General features: G+C 40.2%; 1 long non-coding RNA gene across 1 annotated transcript; it reads left to right on the top strand.

Annotated features, from left to right (window-relative positions):
• Positions 1-11,312: 11,312 nt before the first annotated feature.
• LOC122053804 lies at positions 11,313-12,680 on the top strand. Its single transcript, XR_006132370.1, has 3 exons — positions 11,313-11,391; positions 11,532-11,633; positions 12,646-12,680. It is a non-coding gene; the product is annotated as an uncharacterized LOC122053804 (long non-coding RNA).
• Positions 12,681-13,880: the final 1,200 nt, after the last annotated feature.

Below are 13,880 nucleotides of genomic sequence, written 5' to 3'. Positions count from 1 at the left end.
GCTACTATTTATAATTTATAAGGAATTGATAACATGATCTTTTGTGTGTGACACTACGCACCATGTTATCTATAATATAAATTAATTGAACAACTATACTTAGTATATAAATGTAGACATTTGACCAATGTGATTATTTATTTCAAAAATAAATATTTACAAAAAACTAGGCTTTTAGTATATACTCTAACAATCTCCCACTTATACTAAAAGACTATGCTATCTTAAATGCTGTCATACATCTGATTCCCATTCCATCAATATGCCGATCAAAAATTTTCGCCAGAAGGGTCTTAGTGAAAGGTTCTACTAGGGGTTCCGCTGATGCAATCTTGGCGACAATAACTTCTCCACACTTTACGATGTCTTATATCAGGTAGTACTTGCGCTCTATGTGTTTACTCACCTTATGGGCCCGTGGTTCCTTCGAGTTTGCTACTGCACCACTATTATCACAATAAATTGTGATGATTTTGGGCAAACCAGGAATCACATCTAAGTCCATTAGGAAGTTCCTAAGTCATACAGCTTATTTGGCTGCCTCAGAGGCTGCCACATACAAAGCTTCCATGGTTGAGTCTGAAACACATTTATGCTTAACACTCCTCCATGCAATGGCTCCACCTCCTAAAGTAAACACATAGCCTGATGTAGACTTACTATTGTCCCTATCTGATTGGAAGTCAGAATCCGTGTAACTCACAGGGAGCAAATCATCTGCTTGGTAAACCAGCATATAATCCCTAGAGCCAATCATTTGATGATTGTATTTTGGACTTATTGTATCATATTCTATATAAATAAAGGCATTTGGTTTTTAGTTATTATACTTACTTGTATTTATGCCAAATAAACTAAGTATAATAACGTCCTTGAGTAGAAGGTACTTACCTATATCAATCGATTGGTTGAATCGATAGTGAGATGATATAGGAAACACTACTCTAAATCATTCCTAGTCGAGTATTAACATTCAGGGACAATGTTAATGCAATAAGACTAGCATGTAGGTCAACTCGATGACTTGATCTCACAAGTCATGGATATGGAGATATCAAGTTAACACATGGGTATGTATTGGAGAATGTATACTGAATGACCCGCCATGAGAAAGTATCATGGATCGTTATATGAGTGTCATATACTTTCTCATGTGACTATTAGTATGACTATTGGTCCTTAGACCTGAAGTCACCATGGTTCCCTACATAAGGAGTTATGTACTTTGGTTTCGTCAAACGTCACCCGTAACTGGGTGGACTATAAAAGCGATTACTAGGCATATAACGAATTATGCAGAGGGATGTGAGTGATGTAGATGAGATCTATCCCTCCCATATGATGAGAGCGACATCAGTATTCTTGATAGAGTTAGACCATGAATTGCATGGCCATGCCCAAATGAGTCAACATGAGATGTTGAGCTCATTTGATCGAGTGAGTCTACTTGGAGTTCAAGATTTAGATTGATTAGAGGATGACACGGTCTATGCCTCACATTGATCAATCTAGATGTCTAGGATAGAAGGACAATGTCATATATTGTGAGGAGTCAAAATTAGTAGTCACAAGGTGATGTTGGATCTCAACATTCTTGTAACTTGGGTAGTAATGATGTATTGCTAGATACCGCTCATTACTTATGCTTCTAATTGAGTTTAGGGGCATTGCCAACGTTACAAGAACCTATTGGGTCACACACAAAGAACAAGTGGATGGAGATTAGGTTCATATGATGAACCAAGAGGATTAGATTCATTTGATGAATCAAATTGGATTAAGAGTAATCCTAATTGGGATAATTGAGTTGGACTTAAGTTGATTCATGTATTCAATGAGTCTAATTTAGTTTATGACTGATTAAATCAACTTAATTTAATGAATTAGATTCATTATATTAAGTTGGCTTGAATCAAATGGTTAGATTAGATAAACCATGGAAGAGATTTGGTCAAGTTTGACTTGACTTGAGAGGAAGAGGAAGAGTCAAGTTTGACTTGACTAATTGCCACATCATTAGTGAGATGGCAAGATGTGGACCAATGATGATGCTCCACATCATCATGGTATGCTACATCATGGAGGTTACAAGCCTCCATTCCCATTAATGTGGCCCGCCACATTAAATGAGTGGGAGTTACTCATGTGGCAGGCCACACAAGTGAATGAAGGGGAATGAATTTTCATTCATGAGTCTCATTCATTTCATCTCCTTCCTCTAGCCATTCTCTTCTCCCTCTCCTCTTTCTTGTCCATGAGTTTCAAGGAAGAAACAAGGTGAGTGGTTTTGAGTTTCATGAAAGAAAATAGAGTGATTGTCACATAGAAGAAGAAGAAGAGTGTTCTTGTATTTCATCTTCTCTATTTTTCTTTCCAATCCAATCCGAGAGCCCTAGAAAGTGCTAGCACACTTGGGGTGATCTCTTCTCCATCCTTGAGTGTTAGGGAACACTTCTTGTTCGTGTGGATATCACTAGAGAGTTGTCTACATTGACAACTTCGAGCTCCGACGTACCTTGGACTTGCGGGATTTGCGAGGGCATGCATCGAAGGTATAAAATGGTTTTCCTTTGTAGATCAACTGTAGATCGTTGTTTGAAACTCGTACTCATATTTTCGAAAGTTTTCCTTCTCACGAGATCCAGTGGCATAGGTGATTCGGGGTTTTCGCAACGCGAAAAAGCGGTTTTCGCGGCCCGAAAAATCCAACAATGGTATCAGTGCCACGTGCGAAGGGAGTACGAGTTTAGATTCGTATTTTTATGAAAAATATAGATCTGTAAACTTTCTGTAAATTCATGTTTTTATAGTTTTAATGGGTATTTTTCTCGTAGAAGCGAAGCACAAGTGTTTAGACACTTGTAGGCTTCGACTACCGAGAAGAATTTTCCGAAACGACAATGTTTCGCCCCAAAATTTTTGGGACAGCGGGCTTAGGCGCTGTTAGATCACAAAGGAACCCTTGCGATGGTTAGATCGTGGGTAGGGGTGCTGCCCTTGGCCCCACAAGGGGATTCGTTCCGCGATTGCGCCCGAAAACGCTAAACGGGACCGCCGAAAAAAATTTACTCATAAAATTATAAAAAAAAAAATTATGAAAATTACAGAAAATTATGAAAAATATATAATTTAGAATTATATATTAATTTTGTGATAGTCATGGCCCAAATGACCCAAATTGGATTTGGAAATGTGTTGTAATTCATAATACGGTCTGCGTGCCGTTATGTGATGTGCGTGCTGTATTTATTTTATTTTATTTTATTTTCACGACCTGCGTGTCGTGCCTTTCTCTTATATTCTGGTTGTAAATTAGATTTAGACTCGAATGTAACTCGAGTTTCAAAATTGTAATGTAAATTTTGAAGCGGTGGAAGGTCCACTCGAGACGGAGTTACGAGGAGGGCGCGAGCAACACGAGGTGGTCAAAGGAAGGAGCTTGAGAAGCTGTTGACCTTAGGTTGACCATCCGATCTTCTCATTGGCTTGAGAAGATCATAGTAGGGCCATGACACAATCACAAAATAATTTAATTAATTGCTTATATGTATGTGATGCATGTTTAATTAAGTAGTTAATTAGTGCCTAGCGATTAGATTAGATCTAAATCATACACATGATGCACACCCACGATTAGATTAGATCTAAATCAAGTATTTGATACGCATCATCATTTAGATTAGATCTAAATCACGTCAACTCGTAATGCCTACCATGTCGTGATACCTACCACCACCTCGATCGCATGTTGTTGTTGAATCTGCCAAAGCAGAGCAACACATACTATCTTGGTAGGGTACGGAGGGACAATCTTTGTCCCGCCTATCAATGCATGGGTGAGTACAACTCAATTAGATTGAGTATTCCTAGTTAACTCGGTTGGACCGAGTATAACTATAGGCATTCTTCCAACGGTTGGAAAGATAGGTCAAAATCACATATATATTAACTCTCGGGCGTATTAGCCAAAGCTAACTCGAGTTTTAATATAAATGCGGGTTTTGATCCTATAAACAAGAGTTGTATAGAGATGTAATTGGTAATCGTTACCTACCGATCATACTAAATCTTGGGCGTATTAGCCAAAGCTAACTCAAGGGTTAGTATGATGTGGATCTTGTCCCACATGAATTATAGAATTCAGTGGGAGCATCATTTAGTTAAAGGCCTAATTAAATGATTAAGAATATGATACTTATTTCTGCATTTATTTCTGTTGTAGAATTGTCATGACGTCAAATACGAATACTTTCTCTCTGCGATCTGTCCTTAAGAAGGACAAGCTCAACGGAGCAAATTTCCTGGACTGGTATAGGAACCTGAGAATAGTTCTCACCCAAGAACGTAAACTGTACATTTTGGAGCAGCCCATTCCGGAGGCTCCTCCTGCCACTGCCATGCGAGCAGACCGAGATGCTTACAAGAAGCATCAAGATGACGCATTAGATGTGTCCTGTCTTATGCTTGCAACCATGAACTCTGAGCTTCAGAAGCAACATGAGTTGATGGGCGCTTACGATATGGTTGAACATCTTTGTAACCTATATCAAGGACAAGCAAGGCACTGGAAGAGGAACTCCAAAGAATACCTGGAAGATCTTAAGAAGAAGAGAAATAAGATTTCTACTTCAGGTATACATGTTTTAGAAGTCAACCTCTCTATTTCTTCATCGTGGGTATTAGATACCGGATGTGCTTCTCACATTTGTACTAATGTACAAGCGCTGAGAAATAGCAGGGCATTGACGAAGGGTGAGATAGACCTATGAGTAGGCAATGGAGCAAGGGTTGTTGCTATTGCTGTAGGAACTTACCATCTATCTCTGCCCTCTGAGCTTATACTAGAATTAGATGATTGTTGTTATGTGCCTGTCTTGACTAAGAACATAATTTCAGTTTCTTGTTTGGACAAGAAAGGATTTTCGTTTATAATAAAGAACAAATGTTGTTCCATCTATTTAAACGATATGTTCTATTGTAGTGCACCTCTGATAAACGGACTCTATATTCTAGACCTTGAGAGCCCTATCTATAACATAAATACCAAGAGGTTCAAGTCAAATGACATGAACCAAACCTACCTCTGGCACTGTCGCTTAGGTCATATATATGACAAGCGCTTATCCCAGCTCCATAAGGATGGTTTGCTGGACTCATTTGATTTTGAATCATATGAGATATGCGAGTCATGCCTACGAGGCAAGATGACCAAGACTCCCTTTAGTGGGCACAGCGAAAGAGCGACTGATTTGTTAGGACTCATACATAGTGATGTATGTGGCCCTTTCAATGTCGCTGCTAGAGGTGGTTATAGGTACTTCATCACATTTACTGATGACTTCAGTAGATATGGTTATGTGTACTTGATGACACATAAGTCTGAATCTTTTGAAAAGTTCAAAGAATTCAAGAACGAAGTATAGAACCAGCTTGGCAAGAGTATTAAGATACTTCAATCCAATCGAGGTGGAGAATACCTTAGCCATGAGTTCCGTGACTATCTAGCTGAGTGTGGGATTTTATCCCAACTCACTCCTCCTGGAACACCACAGTGGAATGGTGTATCCGAAAGGAGGAATCGTACCCTATTAGATATGGTACGATCTATGATGAGTCACACAGATCTTCCGACATACCTTTGGGGCTATACTTTAGACACAGCAGCTTTTATACTCAACCGAGTTCCATCCAAGGCCGTGATAAAGACACCATATAGGATATGGACTGGGAGAGATGCCCAGGTGTCTTTCATGAGGATTTGGGGTTGTGAGGCTTACGTTCGACGTCAAGTCTCAGACAAGTTAGGACCCAAATCCGACAAGTGTTATTTTATAGAATATCCCAAGGAAACTAAGGGATATTACTTCTACATTCCCAGTTAGCACAAGGTAGTTGTGGAAAAGACTGGGGTCTTTCTAGAAAGGGACTTTGTTTCTAAAAAGACTAGTGGGAGTACATTCGATCTTGAAGAAGGTCAAGATGCGAACAATAGCACTGATGCCTCAATGGAAATTGAACTAGAACCACAAAGTGTTGTGGATGATGTTGTTCCAGAAAGAGTTGAGGAACAACAATCAGTTCAAGTAGACATACCTCTTCGCAGGTCTGATAGGGTACGTCGTCAGCCTGAGAGATACGCATTTCTCTTGTCTGACCATGATGACCTTGTGCTCATAGAGGATGAGCCTACCACCTATCAGGAAGCTATGATGAGAACAGATTCTGAGAAATGGCTAGAAGCCATGAGATCCGAGATGGAATCCATGTACACCAACCAAGTATGGACTTTGGTTGATCCACCTGAAGGGGTAAAACCCATTGGGTGTAAGTGGGTCTTTAAGAGAAAGACTGACATGGATGGACTTATCTATAAGGGTCGCTATGTAGCTAAAGGTTTCAAGCAGACTCATGGTATTGACTATGATGAAACCTTTTCTCCAGTAGCGTTATTTAAGTCCATTCGGATCATGCTTGCTATTGCAGCTTACTACGATTACGAGATCTGGCAGATTGACGTCAAAACCGCATTTCTGAATGGAAACCTACTCGAGGATGTGTACATGACACAACCTGAGGGTTTTGTAGATCCACAGCATACTAGCAGAGTATGCAAGCTGCATAGGTCCATTTATGGACTAAAGCAAGCTTCTCAGAGTTGGAATCTTCGATTCGATGATGTAATCAAACAGTTTAGTTTCATCAAGAACGAAGATGAACCTTGTGTCTACAAGAAGGTTGTAGGGGACATAGTTGTCTTCCTCATATTGTATGTGGATGACATACTACTCATTGGGAAGGGCATCCCTATGCTTCAGTCTATCAAGACTTGGCTAAGGAGTTGCTTCATAATGAAGAACTTAGGTGAGGCATCCCGCATTTTAGGGATACAGATCTATAGAGATAGATCTAAGAGATTGCTTGGCCTAATTCAGAATACATATATTGACAAGGTACTCCTTCGGTTTGCCATGCAGAACTCCAAGAAGGGATTTCTGTCGATGTCACATGGCGTGAGTCTTTCGAAGACTCAAGGTCCCTCTTCTAGAGAGGAGATAGACCGCATGGATCAGATCCCTTATGCCTCAGCCATAGGATCGATCATGTACGCCATGCTATGTACTCGACCTGATGTCTCGTATGCTTTGAACATGACGAGCAGATACCAGTCAGATCCAGGTGAAAGTCACTGGATAGCGGTCAAGAGTATTCTTAAGTACTTAAGAAGGACTAAAGAATATTTCTTGATATATGGAGGCGATGATGAGCTAAATGTAAAGGGTTACAGTGATGCTAGCTTCCAGACCGACCAGGATGACTATAGATCGTAGTCGGGGTTCGTGTTTTGCATTAATGGTACTGCTGTGAGCTGGAAGAGTTTGAAGCAGGATACAGTAGCTGATTCTACGACAGAGGCCGAGTATATTGCTGCATCTGAGACAGCAAAGGAGGCAGTTTGGATTCGCAAGTTCATCACTGAACTTGGGGTGGTTCCTAGCATTGCTGACCCTATTGAGCTCTATTGTGACAACAATGGAGCTATAGCACAGGCGAAGGAACCTCGCTCACACCAGCGGACAAAACACATACTACGGCGCTTCCATCTCATTCGAAAGATCATCGAGAGAGGAGATGTGAAGATTGGCAGAGTACCTACAAATGCTAACATCGCAGATCCCTTGACCAAGGCTTTGGCACAAAGGAAGCATGATGGTCACACTAGGTCATTTGGCTTAGAGCCTACACTGATTGGCACTAGTGCTAGTGGGAGATTGTTAGCTAGAGCCCTAGAGCCAATCATTTGATGATTGTATTTTGGACTTATTGTATCATATTCTATATAAATAAAGGCATTTGGTTTTTGGTTATTATACTTACTTGTATTGATGCCAAATAAACTAAGTATAATAACGTCCTTGAGTAGAAGGTTCTTACCTATATCAATCGATTGGTTGAATCGATAGTGAGATGATATAGGGAACACTACTCTAAATCATTCCTAGTCAAGTATTAACATTCAGGGACAATGTTAATGCAATAAGACTAGCATGTAGGTCAACTCGATGACTTGATCTCACAAGTCATGGATATGGAGATATCAAGTTGACACATGGGTATGCATTGGAGAATGTATACTGAATGACCCGCCATGAGAAAGTATCATGGATCGTTATATGAGTGTCGTATACTTTCTCATGTGACTATTAGTATGACTATTGGTCCTTAGACCTGAAGTCACCATGGTTCCCTACATAAGGAGTGATGTACTTTGGTTTCGTCAAATGTCACCCGTAATTGGGTGGACTATAATGGCGATTACTAGGTATATAACGAATTATGCAGAGGGATGTGAGTGATGTAGATGGGATCTATCCCTACCATATGACGAGAGCGACATCTGTATTTTTGATAGAGTTAGACCAGGAAGTGCATGACCATGCCCAAATGAGTCAACATGAGATGTTGAGCTCATTTGATCGAGTGAGTCTACTTGGAGTTCAAGATTTAGATTGATTAGAGGATGACACGATCTATGCCTCACATTGATCAATCTAGATGTCTAGGATAGAAGGACAATGTCATATATTGTGAGGAGTCACAATTAGTAGTCACAAGGTGATGTTGGATCTCAACATTCTTGTAATTTGGGTAGTAATAATGTATTGCTAGATACCGCTCATTACTTTTGCTTCTAAATGAGTTTAGGGGCATTGCCAACGTTACAAGAACCTATTGGGTCGCACACAAAGAACAAGTGGATGGAGATTAGGTTCATATGATGAACCAAGAGGATTAGATTCATTTGATGAATCAAATTGGATTAAGAGTAATCCTAATTGGGATAATTGAGTTGGACTTAAGTTTATTCATGTATTGAATGAGTCTAATTTAGATTATGACTCATTAAATCAACTTAATTTAATGAATTAGATTCATTATATTAAGTTGGCTTGAATCAAATGGTTAGATTAGATCAACCATGGAAGAGATTTGGTCAAGTTTGACTTGACTTGAGAGGAAGAGGAAGAGTCAAGTTTGACTTGACTAATTGCCACATCATTAGTGAGATGGCAAGATGTGGACCAATGATGATGCTCCACATCATCATGGTATGCCACATCATGGAGGTTACAAGCCTCCATTCCCATTAATGTGGCCGGCCACATTAAATGAGTGGGAGTTACTCATGTGGCCGACCACACAAGTGAATGAAGGGGAATGAATTTTCATTCATGAGTCTCATTCATTTCATCTCCTTCCTCTAGCCATTCTCTTCTCCCTCTCCTCTTTCTTGGCCATGAGTTTCAAGGAAGAAACAAGGTGAGTGGTTTTGAGTTTCATGAAAGAAAATAGAGTGATTGTCACATAGAAGAAGAAGAAGAGTGTTCTTGTATTTCATCTTCTCTATTTTTCTTTCCAATCCCATCCAAGAGCCCTAGAAAGTGCTAGCACACTTGGGGTGCTCTCTTCTCCATCCTTGAGTGTTATGGAACACTTCTTGTTCGTGTGGATATCACTAGAGAGTTGTCTACATTGACAACTTCGAGATCCGGCGTACCTTGGACTTGCGGGATTTGCGAGGGCACGCATCGAAGGTATAAAATGGTTTTCCTTTGTAGATCTACTATAGATCGTTGTTTGAAACTCGTACTCGTATTTTTGAATGTTTTCCTTCACACAAGATCCAGTGGCAAGGGTGATTCGGGGTTTCCGCGACGCGAAAAAACGGTTTTCGCGGCCCGAAAAACCCAACACTCTAGTCCTTCTCAGGTAATTCAATATATTATTTACAGTAGTCCAATATCCTTTTCCAGGGTTACTTCGATATCTGCTAACCATGCCCATGGCAAAATAGATATCTGGTCTCGTAGACATCCTAGCATACATTAGGCTTCCCACAGCCGAAGCATAAGGAACTGGATTCATGTCCTCTATCTCCTTTGATGTCTTCGGAGACATCTCTTTAGATAAAGCTACTCCAAGCCTAAAAGGTAGAAAACCTTTCTTGGAGTCTTGCATGCTAAAACGAGCAAGGATTGTATTGATATATGAAGCTTGGGAGAAGCACAACATCCATTTCTTGCGACCCCTTATTATTTTGATCCCAAGAATATGTGTGCATTCACCTAAGTCCTTCATATCGAATTGCTTGGACAACCATACCTTTACTTCCGACAATACTTTGATATTTTTTCTAACTAACAAAATATCACTACAAGAAAAACCCTCATAGACATCGGTGGAACAACAACAGTTTTAAGCAAAAACCGATGTCTTTGAGTATTTTACACTAGTTTTTCCAAAAACCGGTGTCTATAAGCGCAGATTTTCACTCATAGACATCGGTTTTTAAGCCGATGTCTATGAGCGCATTTTTTTTCGTTAATAGACACCGATTTTAACAACGGTTTTTAAAACCCGGTGTCTATGATAAAATAAAATAATATAATCTTCCCACCAATACTTCGCCGAAATTTGCAACACTTCACCCTTCCCTCTAAACCTAAACCTATATCGCGCCGTCCACCGTATACCGTCGCCTCATCTCCCTCTTCCCCTTCCTAGAACGACGCCCCTTCCTCTTCCGATCAGGATCAACACAGGACGTCCTTGCTTCTTCATCCAACCACACCGCATCTCCTCCAACTCCTCCCTTTGGGTGAGAAGAGGCTACCTGTGGGGCTTGGAGTCGTCGTCGAGTCGCTAGAAGTCGCCCTCCTCCACTCTTTCTCGATCCCATATCTGGTAACCTCAATTCCTCATCTCCTTCTTCTGATTAGATCCCTCCACTCATCACCCTCCTCCCTCTCCCTCCTCCACTCCTCGTCAATCCACCGCCCACCTCCCTCTCCCTCCTCCGTTTCACTCGCCTCTGCTACTTCTCCTCCTTTTTATCGAGCCTCCTCTTGTTTTCTGTTTGAGATCCTCTCCTCCTCCACCCCTTCCTCCTTCGAGCCTCCGCTTGTTTTCTCATCACCCTCCTCCCTCTCCCTTCTCCACTCCTCGTCAATATTGCATCTGCCACTCGTAGTTACGGATCTGTGGTTGTTCATCCCTTGCTGGTCATGCCCACCACAAGTGCCCTGGGGACCGGCCCTTTGGAGGTTCGGCTCAACAAGGTGATTTTCTCGCTGTCATTGAACCCTGGGCTTGTTTCTTTCGTGTGCTTTCCTGTCTTTGTTTATTTTTAGTTGAGGTTCTTAAAGATTGTGTGGCTTAGGTAATTGAGTCACTCGTGGATCAAATTGATCTATCGAAAGAAGAGGCAGATGTGTGCCTCAAGCTTCTACTCAATGATGCCAACCAGGCTTTAATTAGCGCCTTCTCCAAGAGAGGAAATGTGGACAATAGTGTTAAATGCAATTGTGCAGATCTTTTCCAGAGACTGTTTAGGTAAGACCTGTTAGTTGCAAGTCTCTTTCGCAATTTCTTACTTGCTAAGCGGATTATGAGAGCTGCTAACTGCTCTCTTATTTCATATCCATTGTTTACCTGAGACTCTTCACTAATATTTTTTACTTTGTTTAAATTAGCCAAGCCCATTCTTTACAAAGCAACTGACAGCTTTTGAGGTGTGGCTAGCCCATGGCACCGAACATAAGAAACCACCAGAACAGCTACCAGTAGTTCTTCAGGTAGGCACTTAAGACAGTGGTAAATTTCCAACTCCTTAATTTTTTGCCTTTTATGGTAAAGTATAGTATTTTCTTAAGTACCATTGATTTTCCTAATTTAGGGAATTGTTCCTTAGTGAAGTAGACCGTCAAATATAGTAATAATTGGCTACATCCATGGTGTCTTCACACTTGGACCATCTTCATAGAATTGATATTCTACACAACCACTAATGCATATTTGGACAAGGCCTTCTACCAACCACTCCTCTTGCTAAAGGATTGTGATCTTGTTATGACGTGCATTGGACTCAGATACTTAGAATCTTTAGTCTTTATCTACCCAATTCATACTTGTGTCTTTGATCCCAACACTTCGAGTGGAATTTCAAAGATCTCTATTGATCATGTATAAAAACAATTGGAAACATTTATGTCACACTTGGATACACATCTGTGTCATATAAGTTTTGAGTATGATGCGTGTCGAATCATGGAGTTGGAACTAGATCGCATCTATGCTAGTTTGGCATTGTGCCAGATTGTTAATTCTAGTTGTGTTGTTCTCTAGTGATCGGGAGGGGGATTATGGTGTGGAAGATGAAGTGGAAGGATATTGATAAGAGGAGGAGAATAACCTACATGGTACCATGTTTTTTGTTTGTTTGAGAAGACTACTCATTGACCCTTGTCCACATGAGCTTAGTAGCTCATGCATAGGACCTTCTTGTTGGGATAGCCATTGACAAATGCCATGTGACATGATTTTGGTTGTGTTGATGCTCTTTGCTGGCATTCCCTTATTTTGTCAGTGTTACGTACACACATAACCATTCATCTCTATTCCATACTGATTGAAAAGTATACTCCTACATACTTTACCTGATGTAATTACAACCATCCTCCATGCTAATCTACTTTTGTCCTTTATCTTTTGCTAGACTGCTGACCTTGATCTAGGTGTTCCTTCATCTTTTTGCTAGCTTCTAGAGAATGACTAATTTATTGTTTACTTTTTTTTTAATGATATCAGTCTTGTCAGGTAGATCTGGTGAAAGATGGTGGTCATACATATTTTATCAGGTTTCATGATAGCATGGATGCCTATGCTGAGCAGCGAGCAATGGCTACTTTTGTCTTGGCAGTTGTAGTGGATGGACATCGGCGGAGAAAAGAAGCATGTATTCAAGCAAATTTTTTAAATGTGTCCCTGAAGCATTTACAAATTGCTAATCCAAGTGATGGGCAAACTGAACCTTTACTTCTCCATGGCTTTGTTTATGTCTGGGCCGGGAAAGCTCTGGGAAGATTTTCCATAAGTACAAATCATAGGTTCTCATGCAGATGGAGTAGCAACTATTTTACCTTAATTGCTGGAACCATAGCCCGAGGTAGAATTTATACATCTTTGTAGTCTATGTTTTACTAGGAAAATTCTTGTAGTTCAACATTTGTTTGGCAGGTTAGAGCTTCTGCTATTTTTGCTTTGGGGACTCTTATTGATGTTGCATCTGTCACATTTGATGATGGACATAGAGTCGATGAGGACTTTGAGGATAATGAAAAGTTAAAGTCTAAGTTGAATATCATTAAATATCTTGTCGTTGTCCCTCCACGCTGTGTCAAGGGACCTGGAGACCTACCCCTTTCCTTGCATCTATACTCAGGTATTTGATCTATGACTGAGTTTGGGGCGGTTCTACCTGAACTTCTATCGAATCTAAAGGATCAAAATTACAAAATGTAACTTTTTTTTCTTTTCTGTTTATCTTGAACATTATAAAGCTTTCTGTGTTTTTTTGGAGAATTCATTGTGGTGCTCGATAATGCGCTATTTTCCCTCACTGATTGGTAAACTTGAACTTTTGTTGCCTCTGACTTGAATTTTCTAAGCATGAATTAAGGGTGTACTGGTAAGCTATTTCTTGGATGGCTACATGTTGGTGCTTGAGGTTGCCTATTTGAGTTGATGATTACTACCTGAGAATGGTCCTTTATAGTAATAATGTCCTGAAGGATTTGAATTATTTGAGGGGCAAATTTGAGTTACACCATTGATGATAGTCAAATTGGTTGATGGCTCCTGTGTTGTTTTTTGCTTTATTGCTTATGTACTATTTGCTGGATTCTTCATCAGATCGAGATAGGCGATGAAGATGAAGAGTCTGAAAGCTCAGATTCAGAAAGTAATGATGATTTGGAATTGTCAAAAGTCACTGAAATGAGACTTCTTCCTTCAAATGCTGGAAAGTGTATCCTCGCTATCAT

This window comes from Zingiber officinale, chromosome 3A (genome assembly GCF_018446385.1).
Source record: "Zingiber officinale cultivar Zhangliang chromosome 3A, Zo_v1.1, whole genome shotgun sequence".
Taxonomy (NCBI): domain Eukaryota; kingdom Viridiplantae; phylum Streptophyta; class Magnoliopsida; order Zingiberales; family Zingiberaceae; genus Zingiber; species Zingiber officinale.
The sequence above is the reverse complement of the archived record's forward strand: the minus strand, read 5'-3'. Positions and strand labels throughout refer to the sequence as shown.